Source organism: Eptesicus fuscus, chromosome 11 (assembly GCF_027574615.1).
Source record: "Eptesicus fuscus isolate TK198812 chromosome 11, DD_ASM_mEF_20220401, whole genome shotgun sequence".
Lineage (NCBI taxonomy): Eukaryota > Metazoa > Chordata > Mammalia > Chiroptera > Vespertilionidae > Eptesicus > Eptesicus fuscus.
The window spans coordinates 37,153,348-37,171,121 of NC_072483.1; the positions used below are offsets into that span (position 1 = coordinate 37,153,348).

Below are 17,774 nucleotides of genomic sequence, written 5' to 3' on the forward strand. Positions count from 1 at the left end.
CTTCCGACTCACCCTTCCAGGTGGTCAAGAGCATCATTCCCCGGAGAAGGTGGCGGCTCAGGTTTATGTCTAGAGCTCTGTTTTGCTGCTCTGCTCTGTTGCAGCTTGATTGCTTATTTCTCTGCCTCTCCCTAGGCAGCTGTCTGACAGCCTTCCTGTGCCCAGTGCCTGGCACACTGTAACTACTCAGCAAATCTGCATCGAAGGAGGCTGTGGCCACGCAAAGGAGGTAATGCATGGACTCAGCACAGGGAAGACGTTTCAAAACTAAGGCTGTTATGCAGCATCAAATCCGCTGGTTGGCGTTCTGTGGTTGGGAACTTCAACCAGAGTCATAAGTAGAATCTATGTTCACATCGCAGAGTTCAGATCACAAGGGAATAGCATCATCTGGTATTTACACACACAAAAATAAAACTCCCCGGTTTCTTGCAATGAAAACGAAACCCAGATAATCTTCTGATTAACATTTAACAGCCTAAAATCACCAGGCACAGTGGGAAATCAAACACCATTTGACCCCTAAACCTGTGTTCGTCTACTTTGTAGAGAATCCTTCTGACAATTTTAAGTTTAAACAAAGCTTTGTGAAAAGAGTACTCCAGCAGGTTTAATGTAGTCACCGCTGTCAAAATCACAGGCAATGCATCACACTCAAAAGAGCATTTGAAAATGTGTCAATAATTATAATTAGACACTTGTACTAGATCTAATATACTTTCACTACCCTTTAACTCCAACTGATGTGAAATTAAAACCAGTTTCTTAAAAGTGCAACTCGCAGATCATAATTTAATTCTAAAGCAGATATAAAACCTGTCACACTACAGAGATACAGTACATTTTACGCACGAGGAGAAAAGGCCATGATATTATAATACATCATTTTAGGTAAGGTGACCACCTTTAATACTGAAAGGGCAAAATACATTGCCGAGGTGACATAATCTTCCAATATTTACTTCAGTCCTTTGTATTTAAACATTTCTCTTCAAAATTATGTACGACTCACAAGCCCAGAGGCCATAGCTGTTAATATGTTGGTACCCTTCCCTATCGGTCTTTCCCCCCCCCCCCTCTATATCCATATGCATATAACTACAAATCTGGACTTGTACTATGTTTTATGTCTGTTTATGTTTATGGAATTGTACTATGAAACTATACATAATTTATGTATATGAAGTTGTACTGTTTTAGTGTCCTGCTTTTTCTACGCAACGTTGTCTTGTATACTTCCCATCGTCATTCATTCATTCCAAAAATGTCTGCATGCCTAAGGTAGTATATACATGTCTGCATGCCTAAGGTAGTATATACAAGGCACAGGACAGACACACACACACAAAAAAAAAAAAAAAAAAAACAGAGTCCCTGGTCTTGCCAGCATATATGGGAGTATATGCAAGGTAAATATATAAAAAAAAGAATCAAACTAGATAAACATGCCAACAAAATCCTCTTTGGGAAGGTAATTTTAAGGTAAGATCTTTCCCTGAAAATTCATGTAAAATAATATTTTTTGTGATCACATAATGTTATATGTTATAAATATATAACATGTTACATATATACAGGCTATTATAGAAAAATTGTTTCCATTTTTCTTTGCTACTCTACAGCTAGATGAATAAATTTGTACACTTAAAGAACTTTAGTAAGTGATTTTTTCTAAATGAGTAACCAAGAACTCAAAATATTTTCAGGAAAATTACATTTACATTAGCAGCCCCAAATTTCCAAGTCTTTCAAATGAAAAAATCCAGGATGCTGCTTAATTTTGAGGGACCAATTCTAAAGAAAAAATGCAGTACAGGGAATAAACATGAATTTTACACTAAATTTCATTTACTTGGGTTTGAATATTTAAGTACATCTAATTTGGTAACCACCAGAAACGCCAACCATCTTATTAAACTATACCAGGTAAATACCTCAGATCTTCCAATAATCCCTATTTGCCCTCTTCATATTACAAAATACTTTGAAAGATCAAAAGCTGACTGCTCTGGTCTGCTCCAAAGTCATAAATAAAATGTTGCTGTTTCTTAAAGACTGTCTATCATTTGCCTATTGCTTTTGGGGGGGGCTATTATAAATATAAAATTTTTCTCTAAGTCTAAAAATCCATTGCCTCTATTCTTGATCAATAATAAAATGCTGACAATATGAGTTTCTTGGCCCACTTACCACTCACTGTATTAAAAAAAAAAGAAAAGAAAAAAAGATAATCAGCCATATAAGGTCTGCTTTTAACTCAAAGCACAAACCAGACAGAGTGCTTTAAGACAATCAAAGTAAAGCTGTGGTTAGCAAGGCTTCTGAAGCCCAGGGCTCTTCACAGACTCAAAACTTTCACGAGGGAAAAAAACATCATCAAGCTCCATTTACTGGAAGGACCAAAAAGAAGGCAGATTGAAAGTGAATCAACAAATTCTCAAACTTCAGAAATAGCTTGAGCCTATGCCCTTTTTGACAGATAAGAAAAAGATAACAAAGAAAGGGTTTAAGAAAGTGACTTTCTTGGGCCACAAAACGGATTTACACCAGAGATCAAACTAGTGGCTGAGTCGTAAGGCTTGCTTTCTCGTTTCCATCACGCCACACTGCCTCTCGAATACAACTCCCAACCCCTCGTCATGGCACAACCTGTACTGTAATGAAAGATGTAAATGGCCTTTGCTTCAGCAATTTCAATTCTTGATATTTACCCCGAGACAGACAAGAGAAAGACAGATAGGTCTACATATACATCAATATATAAGTCAGTAAGAAGGTGGAGTAGTGCATGTAAGAACAGTCACTGCAACACTGTAACACAATATTACCTAAAATAGCAAGTAAAAGACTAGTTAAATGAATTGTGATACATCCGCACAATGGAGTCCCTTTAAAAAGAATAAAGAAACTGTTTATACTGATAGGAAAAACTTTCCCAGATACATTGTTAAGTGAAAACAGCCAGGTACGGAACTGAAATGTGTACAATATGTATAGGAAAAATGCATTCGTATATGTTTGCAAATGTAGAGAGCATCACAGGAAAACTATATTAATTTTAGCGATGGTTTTTCTCCAGGAAGGCAAAGTAAAAGACTGGAGGACAAAAGCTACCTTTCACTATATACTTTTCCTATCTTTCAAATCTCTTATTGAGCACATGTAACATAACATAAATATCTTTCCTACAACATAAAATATCACAATGAATAAAAATATATGATTTGAACGGAAAAAAATCATAGAAACCCATGTTAACATGCACATGTAATGAAATGAAGCTATCTATGAATTAGAAATAAAACCACCAATTTGAATTTTTATTTAAAAAAAAAAAAAGTTGTATGGCCCTGGCCAGTATGCCTAAGTGGTTAGAGCATTGGCCCACGCACAGACGGGTTGTGGGTTCAATTCCCAGTCTAGGGCACGTACCTGGGTTGTAGGTTCCATCTCCGGCCTCAGCTGGGGTGCCTGTGGGAGGCAACCAATCAATGTCTCTCTCCCCACCACCCCTCTCTCTCTCTCTTCTCTCTCTCTCTCTCTCTCCCTCCCCCACACCACTCTCTCTAAAAATCAATGGGGAAAATATCCTTGGGTGAGCATTAACAGAAAAAAAAAAAAAAAAAGTTGTGTGGCCCAAAAGACTAACATTCTAGACAAAAAAAGTCCCTGAGAACAAATGAAATGCCCTCCTGGAAGATGTACAAGCTCAATACCCACATCTGAGAAGGAGTCACTCCACCTGAGCTGAGAATGGCCTAAAACAATAAGCCCTTTAAGGATCAAAACAGAACCAAGTGGGAGAAGGGGAGCAACTTGGGGTGGACCTCACTGATTAAGTAACAATGAGTTGGAGAGAATCCCAAATAAACACGCCAAGATAAAGAAAAAAAGTCATCTGAAGTTGAAAAGGACATTCCATTCTAAACTGGCTAAAGGCAAGAATAAATGCCAGGCAGTCATTCCCCATCTCCGGGCTACAGCAACCACTTTGTCTAGCACCTGTGACACAAAAAACATCATTGTTAGAATCCCTTTCACCTAAATAGGCAAGGCTCTGCGAAATAGGCAGAAACATAAGTTACAGATGTCACCCATCAACAGTAGACCTGTCTTTGATTCTGTAGCAGATGTTTATCAGTTCCCATGTTCAAATGTCGCAGACTGTTATTGCACTCCTTTATTCAGATAAACATTTGATTATTTGCAAGATAGGGCACTTGACCCAAAAGAGTCAATACGAGACTTTGAACTGTTTGTAGCTGGTTCATTTTATCATTCAAACTTTAGCCCACTTCTTCCTATTTCCAAAAGGGACCTCTCCCCTAGATCCGATGCCCCAGTGTGGCCTTTTTTTTTTTTTTTTTTTTTGCATCCTCTCTCACAAAACTAACTGCTAATACAAAGCCACAGCTCCCATCCTTATCCACCAGGGCTCCAGTGCCACATTTTCCACGCCTCACTAGACTCAGCAAGCCCTTTTCTTTGTACTTGTTCCACCAGAAGCTCAAACTCAACACCATGCCCTATCCCAAACCAACTCCTCCTAACAACCTTCTGTTTTTGGTGTTTTGTTTTGTTTCTTTGTTTCTTAAGATCAATACCATTCTCCCAATCATCCAGGTTCCAAAGTCAGATACATTTGCTCCCCACCCATCTTTCCCTCTCTTTCAAAAAAAAAAAAAAAAAAATGATTTATTCACCCTATGGCTTCTGCAGCGCAAGGCCAAAACCCTAATTCTACCCACTCTCCTGTACCTTTAGCTCCTGGGCATCCACACTCACCACTAGACTAATTCATCTGTGACCAACAGAAGGCTATAGAAGAGGGGTCTCAAACTCATGCCGATACTAGTAGGGACAATGCAGCTAGCATGCAGGAGTAAAGCAGGCTAAAAAGGGAGAGAGGGAGAGCGGGAGGGAGGGAGGGAGGAAGGGAGGATTCCTCATGATGCTGGGGCCTCAGTGTCTGGGAGGAAACAGGAATGAGCTGGGGCTGTGGTGAACACAGCATACATGTCTCCTCAGACAGACATAATTACAAGGAGCTTCGGCAGGTTTCTGCAGGAATACGGGCCTGGTGCTGCCAGAGTTTTCAATTTTGCAGGAGCAGGTGGAAATTTGGATTTTTAGTGGGAAACTTCCCCATATTTAAATGTTGGGAACCGTTTCAAAAATATCCAACAGGGCCCAGCTATGAGGTATAGTCAGCCCCGGCACCACCAGCTATAAAGCATGATGACTTGGAACTGTTCCGCCTGGGTTATAACTTCAGACACGTGACCCTCAACATTTTCCATCACCCTTCTGAGTCTCAGTTTCTCCTTCTGTGAAACAGGCATAAAAAGAGTAGGTACCTCAAGGAGTGGGTGAGAGCATTAAAAGGAGAACGCAAGGGGCCTGACCAGAGCCTCCTTCAGATGTATTATGTATTATCTTATTGTTGCTCGTTTTAGAATCAAGTCTAAAGACATTAGCCTAGCATTCAAAATTAACCATAATTTGGCTCTAAATCTCCATTTCTAAGCTTTCTCTTACAGTGCTCCCTTTAAGATATTCGATAGGGGCTTAATCACAAGAAACAACAACAGCCTGTAATTACTGGAATCGAGAGTCTAGGTCAGTGGTCGGCAAACTCATTAGTCAACAGAGCAGCAAACCGCAGCTCGCGAGCCACAGCCGCAGTGTGCCGACCACTGCTCTATTCAGTCTTGTCACATCACAAAGAACTTCCAGGAGTTACCATATATGCTTGGGGATGGGGAGGGTGGGGGGGAGGTGAAGAAGGTGGGAAAGGTGTGCAACCTAATAACTTAAAAAGCACTGGCCACCCGACTCAGTCTACTTTGCCCCTGGAATTAGTGCAAATCGGAGACATCAATCTGCTGTTCCTTCCAGTTGTCTCAAGTCTTGATGCCTTTCCAAGAAGCTGCACCTCAAGGCACTGTGTCTGATTCTACTGATTAAAAATATGTGCAACTATGTTTTGTACAACTTGGCTCCTATACAAAAGCCAACTACTCAGACTCACTTGCCCCGTTCCCTTGTTTTGGAATGTTGCCGACTCCGCAACCTACACATGGAGATAACTCTCAAAACGATAACATCAAAATGGTATCTTTCCGAGGCCAGCCAGACAGCCACTTCCTCCAAGGTGTTGGTTGATCTTTATCTCTGGATCTTGTGACCAAGGTACTCAGCATCCTGCCACACATAGACGTGTGATTCTTCAATCTCTTACTCAAGTGTATCTGAAGTTCGACTCAGTTTTACTCAACTTGATCAATGCTGAAGACAGGAAGGACAAAGAGGGGAACAAGATGAAGGGGCAGCGGCAAGGCAGGGAAACCTCAATAAGGACCATGACAATGATGACCGCTGCCACCGATTAAGCGCTTAGTTACATCTTGCAATGCAAAGAGCTGTTTGCCTTTCTGAACGACAGGTGTATGGGGTCATCTTCGCCACCTCGCTCCTATCCTTCCGGTGTACCTGCCCTGTACAGGCACTCCTGCTGCCCCTCATTACTGAAAGCCACCATCCCATTAAAATATAATCTAAATAAACACCAGCTTACATTAATTAGCCCCACCTCTGATGCTGACTGGGATCAAGATGAGAATGAACTCTTGGAGCTGGTCCAAAGCACATATTAGTCACTTTAATCTGATTTAGAGAAACAAGCAGAGACCCCTACACAGAGAAAAGAACAATGGGGTGAGGGGGTGGTGGGGGAGCACGGGGGTGTGGACCTTCTGTAGAATGACTGAGACTCACACAAAAAGAAAAACAAAATTCTCACCCAGATTAGCAACTGTTCAATAAAAAAAATTAAGGCTGATTTCCACAATACCTAGAATAGTTTTGTTTTGTTGGGGGGGGGGGGGGGGGGGGATGGTTTCAAACTGCTGGTTAGAACCCATTAGCTAGTTGTCAAATCAATTCAGTAGACAGAGACCAAAAATTTTTTAATAAAAAACTGAATAGAAATTGGGAAGTACTGCAATATTATTAAACTTGCAATTCTGCTTTATTTTTAATATGTATGTATGTGTGTACTCAGTCGTGATGAAAAATGAATTGCTGAGAGTCAAAAATGTTTTCAAAACACTGAAACTGAACATTCATGTTTATATAATCTCTGAGACTGAGATTTTCCATTTTTTAGTAGGCCATACTCATAAAGTCAGAGAATATTTGTTCTTGCCACCTGTTGTGCACAACAGTTCAGTTCTTCAAGTTCAAAAGTGCATTAAAAAAAAAATCCGTTTGGCACACTAGTCCCTTACCATTTGCCTTATTCCCAAAAAGGAAGGTAAGGGTCACTCTAGAAAACCACCCACTTTTCCTTCCCACATATATTTCCATTTTGTGCAAGTCCCTAACTTCAAGTCACAAGTGCAAAAGCTCCAGCTTTCGGGTGGCATCTCCTAAGAGGCATTCACATACCACTTGAGGAGAGTGACAAGTGCATTGTATTTTCACCCAGAGTACAACAGCATTCATTCATAGCTCCAATAGTGGTGGCTGCAGAACTTGGTTTAAAATATCTCCTCATGCCCAGCTGGTGTAGCTCAGTGGTTGACCTCCATGGACCAGGAGGTGCGGGTTTGATTCCCGGTCAGGGCACATGCCCAGTTTGCAGGCTTGATCCCCAGTGCGGGATATGCAGGAGGCAGCTGATCAATGATAATGACTTTCTCTCATCATTGATGTTTCTATCTCTCTTTCTCCCTCTCCCTTCTTTTCTGAAATCAATAAAAATATCATAATATTCATATATATATATATATATATATATATACACACATACACATACACACACACACACACACACACACACATACATATACTCAATCCGGCCCCTGTACACCAAAAAATGCTTTTTCTCAAGTTCTTTTTATGCACATTTTTCTCAGTACCCTCTCTCTAATCGCCAAGTATCATCCCATATCTAACATCTAGTTTTGTCCAAGATCACCCCTACCTTCCTTTATACCTTCAGTGCATTTCTCATCAAAGTCAAGGTTACTTTTTAGAACTTGGATCAATAAATTTTCCATAATGGGCTAGAAAAAGAGCAAAAACTAGAGCAGTGGTCGGCAAACTCATTAGTCAACAGAGCGGCAAACCTGAACTAGAGCAATCTTATCTTCACTGGCATGCACGCTGCATGTGGCTAGCAAAGGCCCATCCTGCTTTCACAGATGAGCAAGTCTCCCAGCCATCCAGTATTCAAGATCGTGGTTGCATGCCCACTCAAATGAGCCCTTAAAACCTATCAAAAGAGGAGTTTACTTTGGATCTCAACCATTTCCAGAGAGGTTGCCCACACTGCACCCCTCACATGAGCTCTGTCTCCTTCACTGTTTTCACTGTCCACTGTTTGAGAACATGCACAACAGGAGAAAGTCCGTGAAAGGGAGTCAGTGCACCAAGTGTGTCAGTCCCAGCGACACACATCGGTTGCTGGCGCGTCGGGATATAAAACATTAGTTGAGGTATTCTTCCTAATACAGGAGGTATCATCCTTAAATCCAAATACAATCAGGAAAGGAAACACATACATATAGATCTTTGTTGAATTCACCAAGTACAAGTTACAATATTTTGTTTTAAAAGGGCTGTATAAAAAAACGTTCCTTCTACCTAGAATGTCCTTTGTCCCCGTTTCCTAAACTCCTTCCTAAGGACCACTGTGTCTGGTATCATCTTCTCTGAGACCCATTCCCTAGAGGACTGGGTTCCTTTGCTCCCCTAACGTGCAACCTTCCATTCATTCTCCCCACAATTAAAAAACGATTTATTGACTGTGTGGTCTAAGCCAGACGGTGTGTTAGGTGCAAGAGATAGACAAAAGATGAATAAGACACAGTCCTTGCCCTCAAGGAGCCCAGTGAGAGAATTTAAAAGGTTTTAAATTGGTGAAGGGGAATGAATTGTGTGGAACAAATAAATGGAGGAATAAATAACTTGAAGTCCTTGCCCTCAAAGAGATCAATCATGGCCCAGAATAAGCCGTGAAGATGACAAAACGCTAGGAAAAAAATGTCAAAAGGCAAAATCCGGGCAGCATTCTTGCTTGCAATGAGATTATTCCGAGCCCTGAAGAATTGGGCTCTCCCCAAAAGTGGGGGGAAGGGCAATGCAGAGGAACAGCAATGCCAAGCTGGGCCTTGTGATGAGAGAACTAAACTACTGGAGACACGTCAGGGCCTGTGCTAAATGGGACCGCTGACCTTGCCCCATCCTCCAAAAGAGCAACCTCCTCACAATTTGGAAAGACTAAAATGTAAAGTCCCTTTCCCAGTCGCAGAAATAAAAGCCAAGTACCCAGAGCAAACAATGAAGCAACCATAATGGGCAAAGTGGAATGTTGGTCAGAGACTAAAACCCCAAAATCAAACAACTGAGTGGTGGTGGCTCTGGAAAACAAAGTTCTCATGGATCCCAGAAGAGGCTTCCGACGTATAAACAAGCTCGGATTTCCAGAAACGCATATAAGAACACAGGAATACTATTCAGTGGTGCAGTCGGTTTGAACACTGGGGGCAGGGAAGTATTTGTTTTAACTCCGAAAAGGAAGCTGCTGGGTCTCTTATTAATTTTGGGAGCGTAAGTTCAAGCAAAACTACATCCCATCTGAACCAAAGGCCACGGTGTGCCAAGCACAACAACTTGATGAAGCTTTTCAAAAGGCGTCTTTAATTGGAATGCCCTTTCCAACGGCCAGATCCTGGTTTGGAACTTCTGATTCTTAAACGAGCATGGCAAGCGAGAGCAGTCCATGGCCAACTGCGAAAAAGAAGAGGTAAACCTTCCACTCGGTTCTTCTGAGCGCTGGAGCTGGCCACAGAAAGAAACACAAAGTTTTCCCTCCAAGAGATCAAAGAAGGCATTCTGTACCAGGAAACCCAGTTCAAATCCTCATTTCCAGGAATAAAGCCACCGTGCCCAATACTTGCTTTGGGAAAATAAAACAAGAGACTATGTGAACTCCCAATTAAAATCGCCAATGGCTTTATTTCCCAGCCTCGCCAGTTGAATGCTGTTAACAGTTTACCCAAGCGCTGCTTTAACTTAAATACCGACTCCCAGGTCTGAATAGTCACACTTACCACTGGGTAAAAGCCAAAGCATTTGAACACGTCATGACAGCATTCTTTGTCCCATCCGGAGCACTGGATGTGTAAGACAAGGTGATGCTGAGAAGTGCCAGCTCTCCCATAACCACAGTCAGAAGCCCCGCTGCAGCCCATGCTATTATTTTAGTCTCAATCCAGGAATCCCCGGCTTTTCAAAGTTCACGTTACGCCACTTTGCTTTTACAAAAGACCTACATTAGTACCTGTTTTTACTGACAGGAAGAAATCAGAAGAGGATTTTTGCTTTTATGAAAAAAAGCCCAAAAGGAAACCAGCATTTTCTTTTCAGGGAGCCCTTATAGAGGCAGCAGCACCCCGAGCGGCGATGAGTGGTACCCCCACACTCCTTTCCCAGGAACCACACTCAGTATCCCAGCATCGAACTGCCGGGGCTCTGAACTGTGTCTGTGAGCATCTATGCTTTATCTCCATTTATTCTGTGCATTCCTGCTTTTAGTATATGATAATGTTATTTTTGGTTTTCTGTGTTATTTGGTATGATTTAGTAGGTTATTTTGGGGGGTCTGGTGATACTCAAAAATTTTTCCAGATAAATGAATGGTAATTGCTTTTTTTGCTTTATGCCATGTCAGCTTAGGAAAGCTTTCATAGGAACGCTCCAATTCAGGGAGTGGGGAAAACCTGTATTGGAAGTGAGAGTGGAAGTAGGAGAAAATAGAGGGGATATGCCTCAGTCTTACTTGGGTATAACAACAATCATCTTTGCTTTAAATTATCACCTAGGGTCTTGTCAATCAGCCATTTGTTCTTATGTACCTACTTCACACAGGCACCACGCTAAGTCAGAACAGTGCAGTGAAGTATTCCCCAAGTAATCACTATGTTAATGGTTATGTTTAATTATCTTCTATAAAAATTATGTATCATGTACGTAGGTGATAAAGTCTAAAATCAAATGAGCACCCAAGAACCTACTACTGAACCCCAAACCAGAATATCACCAAAACTGTGTCATCTACCCACCTCCTCCACATTATCCCCATGTTCCAACAACACACACACACACACACACACACACACACACACACACACACCAGATAATTATCCTGAATTTGGGGGTTCAATAGGAGTAAGTGCATCTTTATCATTATCTCCTGTTCCTAATAAGTGAGTTGGCTTTCCAAATATGGCTATGATGTATTGTTTCCTCTTAAAAGATGATGTCTTTGAAAAGGTGCTTGTTGCTAAAAAAAGAAAAGAAAAAAACACCTTACAACAGAGTGAGACTTAGCATAGCTATGGTAAACTCGTGAAGACAATGCATGAATGAATGAAATTTGGCAAACGCTGGAGAAAGTGGCAAGATCATGGGTTCCAGAATCCCACCAACTCCCAATTCAAACCCCTAGTCCCCATTCACTAGTTCTACAACACTGGGCAACTCAATTGTGCCAAGCCTCAATTTATTGGAAAGGAGTAAAATAATAATAAAACATATGGTTACTGTAAAATGTAACTAAAAAGTACATGCAGAGAGTTAAGCTCTGTGCCTGGTACATACCCAGTCCCCCTCCCCCAATCATCATCTCTGTCATCAAGTTCACTCAAAGCAAGTCATCAAGGGGCTTTGTCACTGTCAATAGTTTACTTCTTCCTAAATTCTAACAACTTGTGTGCTGATGCCTTCCCATAAAAATCAATCAAGATGTAGGGATCCAACAGAACAAGCACAGAGGACAGTTCCCAGGTTCCAGCTCCTCTTTGCCGAAAATACCCTATAAGTGCATTGAGTCCATCTTCACCTCATGACCTTGAATAGCAGGATCGTTTTTCAAATCCATTTCTGCCCAGTTCCTCCCTCTCCCAAAAGGCTTACCTAGAAGCCTATCTAGCCTTACTCAATCTAGCCTTACCTAGAAGCCTATCATGATCATCAGGGGACTAGGTCAGTGCAACCTAGGGTGAGATAGAGACCTAGTCTCTCTATACTGATTCAATCGCTGTTATCTGTTCCACGGACAGGTGCAAAAATTCTGGAAAATCATTACTTTGGGGGGAAAATCACTATTAGTAGAATTAAGTTCCTCACGTCTGAAATTTACAGGCATACCTCGTTTATTGTGCTTCGTTTTATTGCGTTTCACAGCTGCTGGGTTTTTTTTTTTTTTTTACAAAGCGAAGGCAAGACCCTCCTCCTCACCTTATTGTGATACTGGGTTTGTGATGGTCTGGGAAAGAACTTGCAATACCTCCGAGTTATGCCTGTAATTACATTCCTCAGTGTGGCATACTCCTCCATCTTTACTCCACATCTTTACTATTCTTAGAGAGAACATGAAACTTACTGGATCCAAATGATCCCTCTCTCCCAAGGTACAAAAGTTGTACAACTACTACCTAAATCAAATTTTATTTAAAACCACTCTCACCATTTCAAGTGAAACTCACCTGTGTACTACTGGGAAAGAAGAGCGTGAACCTAATCTATACCCATCCCAGCCCTTGATTTTTGGCATCCCGACAATTTACTGCAACATCATTCACCACCTTGGAGTACTTTCATGAGTAACAGTACAAATGCTATTATTCAATGCACAATTCCACCAATTTAAGGCCTACACATTTCAGCTTCAAAGGACTTCTGTTGTTGTTTTTTAATTCCAGGACGGAAAACAAATACAACTGAATCACACATAGAAAGTGATTTGGTGTTAGAAACCCGATGATCCAAACCCTGTCTAGGCCTAAGATATCTTCCTGACCCGTGTCCACTCCCCGCCCCCCCATCAGTGAAATGGGTGAGGCCCATATTTCACACTTAAGCATACTGTAAAGCTGGATGGCAAACCCAGTGTCTGAGGTCAGCACAAGTCTAGTGTCTGCTGGCTGCCCAACCCTGGGCCCCTCGCCAGCCACCCACCTCCAGAGACAAGTGCCAGGGCATACTATAGTGTTTCCATTTAAGGCCCGCCACTTGGATCAGCCCATCTCTGAAATTTCTTATCACCACCTTTCCAGGAAGAATTTTTTTGGGGGGAAAGGGAGGTGGTGTCTATTTTTTGGGCTGTCTGCAGGATTCTTTAAAACCACTGGGTCATGTCTCAAATTGAAGCCTTTTTTCAAAAAATATACAAAATATGTACGAGATCAGTCCTTTCTTCTCATGTTAACTCCCAATTAACACAACTCAAAAAAAAAAAAAGAAAGAAAGAAAAGAAAATCCAATAAAAGTTAAAAAAAAAAACCATTGTATGACTTGGCTACCTCTTTCCAAAAGCCAAATGAAGCACAACTTTTTAACCAAGGCTTTTCTTCTTCTCCTAAGTGGAATGTCTTCTTCCCTAAGTTGCTTCCTCTACAGCTTCTCTCCCATGCAAGGGGCGTTCAAACCTCCAGGGGAAAGAAAGGGGGTGGGAGACGTATCTGGCACAAACTGGACAGAGCTGAGCCAGTCTAGAAGCAGACGGAAGTTAGTGAATCCGGCGGCCCCAGAGGCCCACATCTCTCCGCAGCGCGCCCAGGGTTCTAGCCTCCCTGTTCTGGTTACAGTGTTGAAGGAAGGGTTTTAAACTTGGCAAAGTACCGTGCAACATCTGTAACCACATTTGCCTTCTGGGGATCGGAAGATGAATCCCACATTCCTGGCTTTGAAGCTTTTTGAAACTGCAGCTAGGAAGAACGGAGGGAGGGAGGGAGGGAGTTGAGCAGAGTTTATTGGCTGCCTCTCCAACAGAAAATTCTTCTTGGAAGAGACGGATATTTTGAGGGTGGGGGTGTTTCGCCCATCCCTTGACTCCCTACCCGGATCAGCTAGGAAGGTGAGCCCCGTGGCGCGGAGAGACAGATCAACTTACAAGTCACAGGCGCTCACCCTGAAGGAGTTCACCACATACACAGACAGACACCCAGACACACAGACACAGACCCACTGCAAACCAGAGACCCCCCCTCCGCCCCCCACTCCATGCCTCTGCCCTCTCCCACATCCCAGCAGCAGTTCGGGCCCAGAGCCAGGCAGTTTTGCTCCGAGGCTGCTTCCCCCACCGAGCGTGGATCGAGCTTAGGGGGAGAAAAGAATGAAAGCGAGGGGGAGGCACCGCAGACGCCCACCCTCCCACCCCCAATCCGTGCCCCTTCTCCCGCTAGGCTCCCTCCTCCCTCGATCCACCCGGCTCCAGGCGCGGCCGGCGACCTGCCCTCACCTCTGGTCCCGCCGCGGCTCGGGGCTGAGCCGGGGGAGGCGGAGTGCGAGCCAGCCGGGCGCTGCAGGTCGGCGCGACGCGGGGCGCGCTGCCCCGGCGGGCGCGGGGCGGGGCGGTGCAGCCGGCGAGGGAGCCCGGAACTCTGCGGGGCCGAGGGCCGGCGGCGGCCCCGAGCGGCGTCGGCAGCGGCGCGGTGCGTGGAGCCGGGGGCTTCCCAGCCCGCGGACCGGCGAGGCTGGCCGAGGAGCAGCCCGGCAGCGGCGGCAGCGGCAGCCACCGCGGGGAAAGAGCTGAGGGAGGGCGGGGAGGCGGGGTGAAGAGGCGACGGAGGGGGAGGAGGAAGGGGAGGGGGGCGGGCGGAATAAACTTCCCGAGGCGCCGCGGCACGGGCTGGGAGGACGGCCGCGGGCGGGGCTGGCCGGCGGCGGGGGCTGGCCCGGGAGTCGGCGGGGGGAGGCGATCGCCGAGAGCAGCGAAGTTCCCCCGTGCGGAGCGGGAGGCTGCGGCGGCGGCAGCGGCTGCACGGAGCCGGAGCCGGAGCGGGAGGAGCGGGAGGAGGAGGAGAAGGAAGTGGCTGCGGAGCGCTCGGCCAATGAGTGTCTGGAGCTGTGATTAACCAGGCAGCAACACATCATTTCCTCCCGGCGCAGATCCAGGGAGCCGGGAGGGAGAGGGGAGGCGGCGGGGCGGGGCCGTCCCCGCGCCCCCTGCAGGCGCCCGGCCAGGGGCAGCCCGTCGAGCCCCGCCGAGCCTGACCCCGCCGCCCCCGGCGCACCCCGCGCTGTCTCGCCGGCCGGGAGGAGGCTGCGAGCGCACCGCCCCCTGGGCTCCTCGGAGGCGGGGAAGCTGCGGGGCAGGCCCGAGCCGGGCTCCCGCGGCCGGGGTGGGAGGAGGAGAGGCGCGCGGCGCGGGTGAGTGCCCAGGTAGGCGCGGGCGGGGCCGTCTGGACAGCTCCCGGGGCGGGCGGGCGGGCGGGCGGGCTGCCTCCCGGGCCCGGGGACTGCGGGCGGCGCTCTGCGGACGGCGCTCGGCTGGAGTCCTGCCTGTCAGCCTCAGGCTGGATTCTCGGAGAGAAGCCTCGGCATTCTCATCCAGGCCCTTCTGATCTGCCTTCAGATGCCCTTCCACTGGGCTCATTTCCTCGGAGCTTGCCATTTTCCCAGTCCGCCTCATTAGTAATAAAAAATATGCGGGGTTGAGAGGAGGGGTGGTATGGGGGGTCTGCAGGCATCTAGCCCCGTCCTAGGCGCCATGGGAGCTTCCAGTGGAAGGGAAGGAACATACCCCGCCGAAGAGAGGCTGACAACCTCGGTCCTTAGAGACACAAAAACACTCCAGTGTGCTAATATTATCCAGAGCATCAGAAAGGCACGCAAGGATCAAATTTTGCATGATGCCTGCGAGTGTAAGGAAAGCACCAAGCCTTTTTCTCTACCCTCTAGAAGCTTACAACGTACAGTCCTATCACAAAGCAAAATAAGAGCATGAAAGCCATAAATGGGAATACCATAAAGTATTTTTATTTCTAGATTCCTTTATGCAGCAGGCATTTATTGGGTGACTGCAGTGCTGCAAAGGGTTGCAAAGGAAATGGAAGATCTGGGCCCTGCAGGTCAGGAGTTTACAATCTAATTAGGAACACAAGGCATACATACATGGAACAGCTAGCAAAAGGATCCCAGGTATTACAGAAGCAAGGAGATGGAGAAGGCCGGGCACATTTTTTTTTTTTTTTCATAAGGGGAGGGCTTTTTTCCTTTGTGATTGGTGGGGATCAGGAGAGGAAATTCCAGGTCAGATCAAGCAAGAGTGCCTAGATGTACCCTTGCTCTTTAGAAAAATATAACAGGGACTGCAATGTTAGTTGGCCAGTTAGAAACGGTATGACCTTGAGCCCATTTTTAACCTAAGAAGGGGATAGAGCCTGTCTCCTGAGGCTTGTTGTGTGGTTCCAGTGAGATCACACATATGGGGAGGTTTTTCCAGCTGCTGTGTAAATGGTCCTCAGTCCTGTGCATCACAGTCTTCGTTTTACTGGCCTCTTGTTGGTAACCTTCTCTATGGTCTCCTCTAGGCTGTAAGCCCCATGAGGGCAAGGACCGGGTTTGACTGTTCACCTTGCCTAGCAGAGTGGCACATGTGGGTGCTCAATAAAGGTTTGATGAATAAATGAACTAGTGAATCCTGCTTAAACTTCCTTTTATCTGTTCCTTCAGCACTGGTTCCTTCTTATTTGTGGCTGGCTCAATGCAGAAAATCCTTTAACTCACCCTTTTGTGACTAACTTGTATTCCAGGAATCTATCTGGGAGGATTCTGGGTAGTTCTTCTGGGCTTGTAACATAAATTGATTGATGGATGGATGGAATGTGTGTGTGTGTGTGTGTGTGTGTGTGTGTGTGTGTGTGTGTGTAGCGCTGGGGGATACAGCCCTCCACACAAGCCTCATCCACACAAGGACACCGTCCTTTGGCTTTGGACACCTTAATCCAGGGTTTCTCAACCTTGGTACTAGTGACATCTTTGGCTGAGTAATTGTCGGGGGGTGCTGCCTGGTGCATGGTAAGGTGTTTTGCAGCATCCTTGACCTCTGTTCATTAGATGCAAGTGGGATGCCTTCTTTCCATAGTTCTGACAACCAAAAATGTCTCTAGACATTGCCAAATGCCTCCTGGGGGCAAAATAGTCCCCTACTGAGAACCACTGCCTTACCCTAACATATAATCCATCGATTTAACTCAGGTGGAAAATACACCACTAAAGAAACTTGGAAGAAATGCATCTTCTGTTATTCTAAGATTCTCAGATCTCCGTCATATGTTTCAAGGAGCAGGACTCCTGTTAATTAATCGCCTGCTGCATTGTGAGTTGGCATCGCTTCTGTTTTCTGCATATCCTCCTCCTTTACGCCCAGATCAACATGTTCATTTCTAAAAGTCAACAGCTTTCCAAAACTATTGGGAAATGGGGTCTTGAGCAACCTAAAAGTCCTGTACAGTATTTTCCTATAAAATATAGGGAATTTATTTTATAGAATTTTGCAGAGAGTTTCCTTGTCATGGCTAAGCTCTTAGACTTACAGACAATAACCATGGCTTCTCTGCACTCAGACGTGATACAGAATATAAATTGTAATTTTTAAAAATGATTTCATTTAAAGTATTAAGCATGCAACTACATTGAATGATTTTCTTTCATCCTGAAGCTATTTTATTTTGGGTTCTAGAGAGTTTTTCTTTTACAATGGTAGAAGAAAACATGGCTTATTAAAACCCATAAAGCAAAACTTAGCTTAGTTGTACATATCAACTTCCATCAGCAATTTGGTGGGGTGTTTGAGAGCTGTTATTGTTGTTGATGAGAATCCTGATTGATTAATGTACTGCTGTTCAACTTCTAAAGGTTTCTTGAAGAAAAATAAAGATTAATGGTTGAAGAAGTGAACAAATTCTGATTAAATCTACTCC

At 44.7% G+C, this 17,774-nt stretch overlaps 1 protein-coding gene across 2 annotated transcripts in view; it reads right to left on the bottom strand.

The window, feature by feature from the left end:
* Positions 1–14,505, bottom strand: part of ACVR1 (activin A receptor type 1) — a 128,670-nt gene extending 114,165 nt beyond the window's left edge. For both annotated transcript variants that reach the window (XM_054723076.1, XM_028141197.2), the window contains exon 1: positions 14,309–14,505. The gene's annotated coding sequence lies outside the window, so the exon portion shown is untranslated. The remainder of the gene's footprint in view (positions 1–14,308) is intronic.
* Positions 14,506–17,774: the final 3,269 nt, after the last annotated feature.